The 12,607-nt window shown below is 34.8% G+C and overlaps 1 protein-coding gene across 5 annotated transcripts in view; it reads left to right on the top strand.

Moving 5' to 3' along the window:
* Positions 1-12,607, top strand: part of KCNH7 (potassium voltage-gated channel subfamily H member 7) — a 224,188-nt gene that overhangs the window by 99,878 nt on the left and 111,703 nt on the right. The window lies entirely within an intron of this gene.

The following is a 12,607-nucleotide window of genomic DNA, read 5'->3' as shown; positions in this document are numbered from 1 at the left end:
CAGGAATACACTGTTTTGACAGAAGCAAAATAGGCTTACTTATCTGAATACACCTTCTTCCTAAAACCAGCAAATTTATGTAGCATGAGATGAGGAATGATCACTTTTTGAATAACATTTACCACATCTAGATTCAATAACTGAAACCTTTCACTTCAATCAGCAGGATAGACAGACTAAGAACCTGGAGTTCTTTTATGAAGTTCTGTCTGTTAGAATGCTATATATAGGTCTGATTATTGAGGAGTAAAGGTCAGGCTTTGAACTACCTTCTGGCTTTTCTCCCAGAGCTAAAAATATATCCTACCCCAAGTGACAGAAAAGATTTTCAGTCGTGATACTCATTTATCTCCTGTAAGCCTGTGATATTTTCTTCGAGTCAATAAATCTATTTTTAGTATTCTAACTGTAGAGAACAAAGTGTGCATTGTTTCCTGGAAAATAATTGCATTTAAATGCTTAAATAAAATTAGTGATGAAATATATTTGAGCTACCATAAAGATTATACATATACAAGAACATGAGCGTATTTCTGTGCAGAAGGACTAGCTTTGCTTAACATTACAGGTAATTTAGAATATGGCACTGTGACTCTAATGACACTTGGGTACTTTTACAGTTCTTGACAAATTCCCAACAGCTAATACTGTGTTACTGTCTACCCCTTGCCTTCCAGCAACTGCTGCTAGCAAATATTTTAATGTAGAAGATAAAGTGCAAAATAAACAAATAAACATTTTTTTTTATTTACCAATATTGTTTGTGACAGATTTGTTAATAATTGAGATGGAAAAAATTCTCAAGTACTGTACTACCCCTCCTGTTCACATATTTTTTAAAAATCTATGTATTCTGTAGGTATGATTATCTGACCAAGAAATCATTTATGAACTAAAAAGACCAATTAAAAAAAAAATAATCTTGAGATGTGACTAACGGTTTAAAATATACTATTCTGAGGGAAAATAAATCTAACAAATTTGCTTTAATTTTTCATATTCCAAAATTTCTAACTTTACCCCCTTTAGAGACCCCAAAAATCTTGGGCTTCATGCCAGGATATCTTACAGTTCTGCAGACTGAGTGCTCACTCTAAGCCTCAAGAAGGAAACGTACAATTGCTTGTTGTGCTGCGGGGGAATTAATCTGTTAGTAGTATGCATGAGGAGTAGCTCACTTCTACTTATTCTATGTCAATTCTAAGTGGTGCCATGGCTTTAGCTACTCTTACCCTCCTATTTATAGAAAGGGAAGCTGTGGATCTACAGAGGCTGCCCTCATAATCACATATAGCCTGTAGCATCTAAATAACAGTAGATTTTCTTTGGCACCCCAAAGACTGTACAGATGAATAGAATTTTCTTTCACAAGTTTTGAATTCTTTTCATTTTTTTAATCAAATCATTACAGCAGAAGAGAATACTCCAGCCTGAACAGCAGAGATATTGCCTAATGCAATGCAGATACATTTAATCATCATTGACACACTGATGAGGAGGTAGATGGAAATAACCATTGCCTTACTATTAATACCACAGTGAAGGTTAAAAATAATTCCTTCACTTGATAAAAAGCTTTGGAAGAGATGGGAAAGCTGAATGAAAGACAGATTTTAGTAGGGAAATCAGTTACAAGAGTAATATGAAACTTGGAAGAACTTTCTACGCCATCAAGTCCCTCTTGCTGCTGTTGTAGGGAATCAAATATTTACTAAACTTCTAAAGTTCCACACAATTAGGGGTTTTGGACCAATTGCTTGAAAGTCTGTTTCAGAACTTGATTATTTTAATCATTATGAATCTTTACCTAATCTCCATCTGAGATGTGTACCTGAGATATTAATAGTGATTTCTGCTGCAGCTGGTTTGACTTTGGCTCAAATGTTTCTTAACTCATCCTCTTGTGTTTCTGTACATGACTTGTTTGCCCTCTTAACCTTCTGTAACCTAGTATTTCAGATAAAGCATCACCAGTGTCTTGTGAAGTAGCATTTATATGTACCTCAAAAATGCATTTTAGTATCTTTCTTCTTACGCATCTTGTTTCCTAAAATTTAACTTACCTAATATATATGAGTATCATCATCATCAATTTACGAAGGAAGATATTTCTCATTCCAAAGGACCTGAGCAAAACTTTATGGATCTAAAAGTTGTTCCAAGGTTATGAAATCTACTTCCAAACACCACTTATTCCTTAGGTCGGGGTAATATCAGTGAAAATTTGGGAATCATTTTCCAGTGCCGTTTAGATCTCCATTTAATTGAGGTTTTAGTAATTGTAGCACCCCTCTTTACACTGTCGTATCTACTTCATTGATCAATGCACGAAACTTCATAAATGTAGATAAGGTATTTTCCAGACATTTTGTAATTAGCATTGCATGATGAGCTACCATAATTGCTTGCCTGACAGCACAGTTTCTCATCATTTATAAAGTCCTGATACATAATGCATGTCCTGTAATGCATTTCAACCAGTCTGTACCTATCACAGTCAATCATCTTTGAACAGCATCACAGTATGAGCTGTAAATGTTCCGTTTTCAAAATCTGCTGTACTACAGTAAGTAGCATTGTTTCAGGCTTGCATAAACCCAACAGGATTTCATTGAATAACTTGTGTGTCCCTGTTAGGTTTCCTTTACAGGGAAAGCAAACAAAGTTTAATTCAAAACATATACTTTTCTTCTGTTAGTAAAACATGACTAATGTTAATAGCTTTGTTAGAAAGTGAAAGTTTTATACTTGCCTAGAAACCTGTCAAGTTCAGGTTTTTAATTGAATATTATCATTTAAGGAAAAATCAGCACTGCCTTGAACAAAACAAAGGGAATCCTATTGTAGGTGCAAGCTCATTCACTAAGGCAAATTTTGAGCTTGAGCTTTCTCTTGTTTCATACTGCCAAAGAAATGACTGGTGCTGGCAAAAGAATTGACCCTGTTTAATCTATTTAATAAGGTATTTAGGACTATTTCTGAAAATGAATTTTTAACTATAAACAACTTGTCATTGATGTTGAAAGAAAAAGTATTGTTCTCATTCTGCTTCAAGTATTCATTCTTGACCCCATGTTATACCCTTAAACAAAAGGGTACGTGTCTCCATAGTGCTCTGAAGATGGGGGGGGGGGGGGGGTTAGTTAATACAAGACAGAAAAAAAACTCTTTAATTTTAGTTCAGTATAGTTTCACATAGCCATAAAATTATCTGTAAACACACAAAGGAAGGGGTTGCAAACAGTGAAAATTAGCAGTTCAAGACAAGGCATGACTGCTTCTGTTCACAAAAATATTGACATATGCCGATGAAAAGTTTCTGCAAAACTTTAGCCTTTGGTTGCACTGCCTCAAACTGCTGTTCATACAGATAATGTCTGCTCTTTGAAATTGCTAACACTGTAAAGCAGACAAAAAACTGATTTATGGAAAATCTCTTAGTAATGAAAATGCTTCCGAAGATGAGAAACTGTATTAATTGCCATCAATTTCTAAGCAAGTACTCATATATAATAACGGTAATTATAGAAAGCAATGCTTATTTTAAAAGTTTTTTACATATCATTAACAAAAACCTTACAAATGCGCACAACTGGCATATTTCACCAAATCTAATTCCTTCCCTGTCAAATATTGTGTGTGACAACTATCATATACTAACCACCAGAAAGAGTGTGTGGTACCCATTTCTTTGCTGCAAGACTAATTCATGTTCTAAGAAGCAGTAGCCTGAGGAATTCAATATTTACTGTCCTAGCACAAAGGAAACACGGTCAGTCAAATACTTTCATGCTGTTTGTCCCTGGAAAACAAATACAACCTTTTTCTAATTATTAGAAATGGTAGGGACAGAAATTCCAGTCAGGACTCTGAATGTTTGGAATGTAGACTTATTTGAAAAAATAAAATTAATAAAAAAAAAAAAAAAAGAAGAAAAAAAATAATCAAGCTGTAAAAGTTATACTTTCTAGGAATAAAAGTCTCCCTCAAAAATTGTATCTATTCAAACTTTTTCTTGCTCTTTTTTTTTTTTTTTGTATTTTTTGTACGTTCCTCACCCAAGCAGAAAATTTTTCATCATGGACCCATAGCACCCACCTGCCATCAGAGTGCCATCAGCTTTGTGATCTGATTTTAAAGGGTACGGAAAGGAAATTTTCCTCAGTGAAATTGGCAAAGCAAGTGTGTTCTAGATATATAACTATAAACGATTACAGTGAGCGTTAGGTACCTAATTACCTAAATAGGTCTATGAATCTGAGCTTTATGTGAGAAAAGTCACAACTGTTGTGACTTGTTTTTTGAAATGTTTTTTTTTCATCTCTTTATCCTACACTTTTAATTTTTAGCACTTTGCAAGGTGAAAACACCCTTGGAAAAAAAAATAAAAATAATAATAAAAAAAGGGCTTGATCAAACATTCAAATATTTGCTGCTATCTTTAAAATTTCTCAAACTTGTACTGAAACTAACACTTCTGTAAAGCTTTTATATGAAGCCATAAATCATTTCAACTCAGTATGCCAGGATTTCACATACAGTCTCATGCACTTGATAACTGAATTTGATAACTGAGTATCCTAATGCTTTGTCAGTATAAGTGCATGTGCATATAGGCAACCTGAAATTTCCTTCCTCCATTCATTTTCACCAGCCTGCCTACTCCTGAATGGCTGCAATTTGTACTGGCAGACCCTGGGTACTGAATTCCCTTTCATTCTTTTATTAATCTGTATCTAGAATCTTATTTCTGCTTTTACACATAACAGGAGACAAACAGGATATCTAAGAGTGGTCTTGGAGTTTCACAGTTTTGACCAATGGCAAAACCTGTTTTAAAGAAAGTAAAAATGGCACTGAATGAAAAAAAAAAAAAAAAAAAAAGTAAATCTAGGCTATGCTGTGGTGGGAACATCACAGGAGAAACGTCATAATAAAAATGAAATCCTTAAAGTCTCAGTTTCTGCATGTCAGTCTTCCAAACTGACATTTCTTTCTCCCTCAACATCAGTTTCAGCAATGGCTCCCTCAATCATCAATTTTTCTGTGAAAATTTCCCACCAACCTAGCACCTAGCTGATGTAGCAATTGTAGCCATGGGGTTTCTCATTTTGCTGTACAGGGCAGTTCTGAGCACTGAGATAAATTACAGTGATAAGACGCAGGCTGCTGTTCTTCAGTAGCATCTAACTGATGGAGCTGCTCCAGCACTAGAGTGAAGGTTAAACAGAAAAAATGTAGACCGTGACTTTATTCTTTCTTGCGCAATATCTACCATATGTATTTTGACATAAGACTTAATGTCTTTTAGTTGGTTGGTTTTTTTTTCGTTATCTTTCATTCAACATGAAAATAAATGCTCTTGCCCTTCTTTTATACAGCATTTAAATAAAATAAAATCAATTTATATTAATCTTCTTGTGGCAAACTCCTGTGTTAGTTTTTTCAGTAGTGTGCTGTTTCCTAAGCCTCTTCTGCCAAGCAATTCTGTAAATGCTTGCTGTTGAAAATAGTTCTAGTTTTATTTGAAGATACCCAATATTCTGTATATTAAATTAAGTAATCTTGTGGTTAATAACAGCTCATTACAATAGCCTGTGCAACTGGAATACATTGAAGGAAGTCTATTGAAAATATGACATTTAATTTGTTAGCCCAATCTGTGAGTATGTGTTTTCACTGAATTCTATACACTAACAGGCAGGAACAGCTATAAATACATAGCAGCAGTTTGGTGTCTAATTTTCTTCAACTTCTGGAGTAAAATAATTGATAATTAGATTTCTAATTGTCATTTCTGTCATTTAAAGCCTCCTCCAGTATGCCTTTGGGGTAGTATTTAGATAGTGGGGTAGATGTGAAGGTGGATAGAGACAGGCAAATGTTAAAAGGGATTTCCTTCCTGTCATTCAGCACCAATGGTTTCTGAATAGTTACATGCAGTCTGAAAGGATTACAAATTCCATTTAATCTACTAATATTACCATTTTTTAAAAAACTCTTCTAGTGTTGCTCTCTTTCTGTACAGGCTTTTACAGTAAATGAATATGTAAAATGAGTCAGAAATATTTCATATAATGTATAAAGCATTTTTTAAAAGCAGATGTTATTAGATCCAGGCAGCTAATCAGGCTGGTGTTAAAAATCTTTTCAAAAAATATTGCACTATCTATCTGGCTGGCTACACTTCCACTATGATCACTATTTTAGAGGCTAACAGTGATTGGTGAAAGCTATTTGTATATTTTAATCATTATAAAACTAAGCATTTACCAAACAGTTATCACTTGCTCAAATATAGTAAATGAAGACAGTTAATGCAAATATATACTTACAGAGAAGCATACATTGGGAGGTAATTCCTGTATGTACAAAACTGAACAAGGATAATTATGTCTGCCATACAAATCACCGTGTAATGCAAGTCTTTCATTGAGTTACTGTAGGTCTGAGCTCTTGTATTTGTAGAGGAATCAACTAACACCAACCATGATCTTTTTCCACATAAAGCTACATTTTGGCATTATTCCTGTTACACTGTAGGCTATTTAAATTTGTGCCCTAGTCAGGAACTCTATCTTTACCCAGACTACATGTTGAACCAAAGAGTTCCTTTCCTCATCTATGGAAGCCAGAGCACTGGGAGGGAGGGAGGACAAGCTACTGCCTGTGTGGGTCTCATCCGAAAATACAGGATTAGGATGAACAAGTATCTGCCTCGGAAGGCAACAGCAACCCCAAATATATTTTAGACATATTTCCAAGCCAACTTCTGATACGGTTTAAATGTCTAGAGTTCAAGAGAAGCCGAACTGCATGTTCTGGTTTATAGTGCAGTTAAAGAGAGACAGATCTACCCTACATTATGGTGTGTCTGCGCCATGTCTCACATTTCATAAGGGCTGCAATAAAGCGCTAATGAATCAGCATGAAGATGGCAGGCAGCTCCTCTTCCACAACTGTTATCTTTTGGAGAAAATCTGGTCAGTTCCTGAGCGGTAGAAAGCATATACCCTTATTTCTCTTGCTAAGCACTCAGCCTAGCTCACAGAAGTCATGTCTGTTTGCTTCTGACACTTTAAAGGAATACCTGAGACACAAAGCAATGTCAAAACAATCCAACAGGAGTATTTTGATAAGTACTTTTGATAAGTACTTTACATTTCAAAGTAAAATCATTTAGCACAAAATAAATAAATAAATAAATCATTAGTTTATCAGCAACAGGAAGAGTCTGTAATACTGGAGTGAAATTGGGCAGAACCCTACAAATAAATAAAATTGTGCTTGGTAACTGTGACTGGAAGGACTGTTTCACAAATGATGTGTTGTGACTTTACCAAACCATCCTTTCCCATATCTGTCTGCTGTTAAACACAGAAGAGCAGTAAGCAGCTGGAAACAAAGCAGACTTTTATATCCTCTGACCAGTCAAGCAGATTACCCTTAACTATCATGATAATATATATATATATATATATATATATATATATATAAAACCAACCAACCAAACAAACAAAAACATTAGTGTAAGCAGGAAAAAAATATTGGTATATTCAGTCTGAATTCCTTCCCATTTCCAAACAAGACTGTTAAATGGCAAAGGCAAACAGCTGATGAAGGGTTAAACAGAACTAAAGGAAGGCAATATACAGTCACATATGCTTATATATATTCAGCTCAAACCATCTGCTGTGCTGTGGAAGCTGCTAAATCTGATATTACGTCACAGCAGAAATTCATGCAGGCAGGATATTGACTGTTTAAGACCAACGTGTTAGAAGAGGGTCAAGCTGTGTAACAAAGTAGAAAATAATGCATAGAATATTTAAGAATTTAAGACAACAGAAGGATGTCAGCTGACTTTACCAGCTAACTGGTAACTCACTTTGCCTGTTAACAACTGGTCACTGAATGGTAATTATTCAACTGTAATGAGATTATATGTTCAGGCGAATCTCCTTGGGTAACTATACCCTTCACAAAAACATCACTTCTAATGATTTTCTAGGATTTAGAAATACTATGAGCTCTTTCAACTGAGGTGATATTTTATCTTTCCAAATTATCTATGCAAGTAGTAGGGATGTAATTTAAAGCTTTTGCTACTACCTTGTACTTTGTATCAGCACATGTAGGATTTTGAGGGGCTAGGCACTGTTATTAGTTTTATGAATATTTTATTTTCTGGCATGACCCTAACTTTTCTGAGGACTAGTATATACTTTTATTCTAAAATACTCTCTCCTCTCAAGGTTTAGGACTTATTCTGACAGCTAAAGAAAATATCTTGAACTTTATCTCATCTAACAGAAGAGATAATTGATTAGGTCAACTGATTTAAAAAATAATTTTAATTTCCTTGTTCAGTAGCATGGAAATGGTCCAGAGGCTAAGGTAGTTTGCCTGTGCCACCATTGTTGGTCTTTAGTAGCATTACCAGTTTTCTCACATTGGCAGAAAGCACAGGTGCTACGCTGTCCCTTAGGAAATATTCTGTCCATATAAGGAAAAATTTCAGTGTATCTTGACTGCATAGAACTGTCTACTTGTGCTTCCTGAGGGTGCAAAAAGCATTGAATAAAGCTGAACATTTCCAGTATATGAGAATTGCAAAGGAAAAATAAGAAATAATGATGCATTAAATAGTGCTGGATGGTGTACAACAGCCCAGTGTGATTCTGAAAGGGAATGCATATAGTTACTCTTTTTTACCCCACGACAGTCACAGACTTGCAGTATTATGCTGTAATACAGGCACAAAAGTCTGACTAGTTCAGGACCAGAAGGAGTTATATATACTTGAATGTTTACTATGAAAATGTAAATTTGTCCTTTTCTGCATTAGCTACCTTGCCAGCTCTCTCAAAATTAGGTACATGTCTAAACCATTTCAAGGGTACATTTTCGCTTCACACCCACAGAGTTCTAAGAAACTAGAAAGAGCTCTGCTTCTGCCTTGTGAAAAGAAATATGCATCAGATTATACGAATCCAAAGCATTCTAGCTGCAAACTGGAACAGAGCCGGTATACTGGACTGGAGCTCTGACAATAACACTTTATTTATAACTGAAAAACAGCAATACTGGCTCTTTGTGGGGGTGGGAAATAAAAAAAATAATAATAATAAAAAAAATAAAAAGCATGAACTTTGCTCCAGAGAATAGGATAGGATATTGTAAAAACCCTTTAGCAAAGTATTGTATTCCTATCTTCACTTCTCTACTTTCTAGAGTATTACATCAAGACATAACCCATGTGACATTTCTGCAGGGACAGGTCTGAAGATCACAGTCTAACAAAAAATTACACCTCAAGTGTTAAGACTATTCTCAGCATTTCTGAACATTAACAGCACTGTATATCAGAATAATAGGGCTGCTTGATTGGATTTGTCTGTATATAAAAGCTTTATCAAATAATACAGTATTGGATAGACAATTTCACTAATAAATTATGAGAGATGTTGCAGAATGCTATAGCAGTAAACATGACATCCAAACCAAAGTTTATATATTCCAGTTTAAGAGTATTTAATTATTTTTTAAATTATTATTTTTAAAAAATAATTTATTTTTGGATAAAGTATCTGATAGTGATTTTGTAAAATATATTATTATAAACACTTCTACTATATTTGATTAACAAAATATTTATAAATAATCTTTTTAGACTGTACAAGCAATACAGATCCTGATTTTCTAATTTACAGGTTTCTAAAACTAGAGTTTGGTTCATACCACCTGCTTACAAACTTCAGCATTTTATGGTATCCTTTCAACTGTAAGTGTATTCCAACAGTGTAGATCAGGTAGAAAAAAATGGAAATAATGAACGTTTTTTTCCCAAAAATCAATGTTGTTTCAGCCTACACTGTGGGCAGCACATAGTACTTTTTGTCTTTGGTTTCAATTGTTAAATACCATTGTGTTTACACACTCCTGTCAAGTCAGTCAGCTAAAAAGAATAAAAATAAACTCATGCCAACATCTACCTGTGAGCCTCTGGTAGCTTTCACTGTTCAGGACATCTTTTTTTTTTAAAGAAAAAAGAATTCAACTGCAGCCTGAAGTTGCACGTCTGCAGTGTCACTGACATGAGCAGTACTTCAGTCATTGTTAAAGCTTGGCATGGACTAGTGCTTCATATAGCACTTACAGTGGACAAGAAAGTACATATTTTAAATTGTAACAACATTTACAGAGTAACATGAACTGAGCTTTGCACCCATCCATCATTAAAGTCAGCAAGACAGAATTTGTTAAAACTAGAATCTTCCATTTGAAGGCCCTGTATGGAAATTTTCCTTCATCTAACGAAAGTGCTCTAGACAAAGCTAACTCATTATGCTCCAGATTACTACTGCCAAGCTTAGTGTGCCGAAGAAAAACAGACAGATCCATTAAGGACAAGGAAAGCATCCGATCTCTGCCAGGGGCTCAGTGCTGCTTTCATCCTACTTCACTGTGGGCATTCTTTGGAAACATGCGAATAATTGCTCAACACCTACCACAGTGCATGTCCTGAACAGCATGTGCACCATGGTAAGGATGCTTTCCTGAACGTTATGGTAGGATTTAGTTATAGATGCTTTTCCCTGCAGAAGATTATTTTTTATATATATGATTGTTCTTGAGTCTTGTGAGACTTATTTACATACTTCACAAAACTAATAAACAATCTTGGTTTCAATAACTGGAATAAGACTCAGTTTCCACCTAAGGAATCTAAGTAGAATATAAGAACAACACTTTGTTAAAAGTGGCTTTTACTAAATTGGGTTAATAAGGATTAACCCAACTGCTAAAATGACCTTCGCATTCTTCTGAAGTGTATTGTTACCACATAAGTGAGAACTCTGCAAAAGCAACTCTGCAGAGACAAAAGCAGAGCCCCTTGGCCAGCACTGTGCTAGCCTTGTGAAAGAGGGTCTAAGGATTTGTTTACACAATCACTATAGTTTGATGCTAAAATCTGCCTACATTTTCCCTTCTGTGAGTATGAAAGTCATCTTTGCCCAGCCATTCAAAACTTAGAGGTCTCATGTTAAGCCTCTGTACAGATGTGAATTTATTCTATGATTTCTACTGTTATGACTGAGAAGAATTTCCTGCTAATAGTTGTGTTTGGGTCCTGAGTAGAGAATATAAAAAGAAAAATCTTCCATGAGGCAATTAAAGGCCTCTGTGATAAACCATGAAAAAAGAACAATAACATAACACAGTCTAATGTACCAACAATTAAAAACTTGTCATTAAACAAGAAAAATATTATTTAAAAAGGTAATTTAACAACAAGTGAGCATCAGCAAGTGTCCAAGGATTTTAATACATATTTTCTAACAGTGTAAAGAAAGCCTCATGAGTAAATAATATCCTTTTCAGATTCTGTAGAGAGGAATAACCATGAAGATATTGCTGTGGTCTACTGTACCACTCCTCAGATACTTCCCTAGTGGGATTTTATGTTTTTTCTTTAAACAGGGAAAAAAAAATCAAGGTACAAAATGGTTTGTTAAAAATAATAGTAATAATAATAATAATTTGCAACAGTACATTCCAGATAGGCATAAAAATTGAGAGCTGGATATGCTAGTATGCTAACATGACTCCTGGATAGACTCCTAGTTGGATCTAGACTGACTTTCAATCTTATTTTTCAGACACACTTTAATCTTGGTTAATGTTTACAGTTTTAGGCAACAGGCTTTGGCAAAGAAGAGAGGGGAATTTCCTTTCTTTCCACTGACGTTTAGAGACATCTCAATCTGGAATGATGGCTAGATTTTGCTTTAAGCCTGAAAACTGCTTGCAGAAAATATACTATTCCTGCTTTATTCCTTATGTTGGATTATTTTCTGCTTCCACCCACCACTTCAGTTCCCTTTGCAGTTATGGTTCTTTGAGGTTAGCCTCCCCTTTTCTTGGGTGTCAAATGTCAACATTGGCATGAGAGGGAGTTTCAGAAGTCCATTGTAGTAACGGCAGATGATTATGCAGAACTCACAACTTGCCTGAATACAGGAACAATAATATCACACAACTTCAAAAGTACACAGACAAAGTGCACTCTTTGAAGTAAAGATCATTTGTTCCTTCCAAAGGGTATGCACTCATTCTAGAGTCATACTGCAGTTGAGTTGAGTCTGCCTGACTTCAGAGTTGCCCAGGAAAACAGAACAACCTGGGAGCATTACAAACAGAGTATTTTCACCCTCACCAAAACTGTTTCCCTAATTGAGGTATGTGAATTTGGATACATTACTTAGAACTATATAGCACAGGTACAATCTATTATAATCAGTATTTTGTAACTAGTCTCTGATATGCAAAGTTAATAAACCTGAAGGAAGCTCAAAAGCACAATGCACCACTGAAACAGGGTCTATGTAATGCAAGCTAATTTAAAGCTGTTTGGAGATGAGAAATTTAATATTTTGAATATTTTGACTGTTAATAATGAAATACCAAAATGATAGTTCAGCATTAAGAAGAAGTGAAATCAAATCAATGCAGATGGAGTTATTTTAGCTTTCTCAGCCATTTGACATTTTGTTTTGAAACATTTCTACAGTACTTTGCCTATTCTTAGAATTACTTACTTATA

Source organism: Anas acuta, chromosome 6, assembly GCF_963932015.1.
Source record: "Anas acuta chromosome 6, bAnaAcu1.1, whole genome shotgun sequence".
Taxonomy (NCBI): domain Eukaryota; kingdom Metazoa; phylum Chordata; class Aves; order Anseriformes; family Anatidae; genus Anas; species Anas acuta.
Note: the sequence above shows the minus strand (reverse complement) of the source record. Positions and strands in the feature narration are given on the sequence as shown.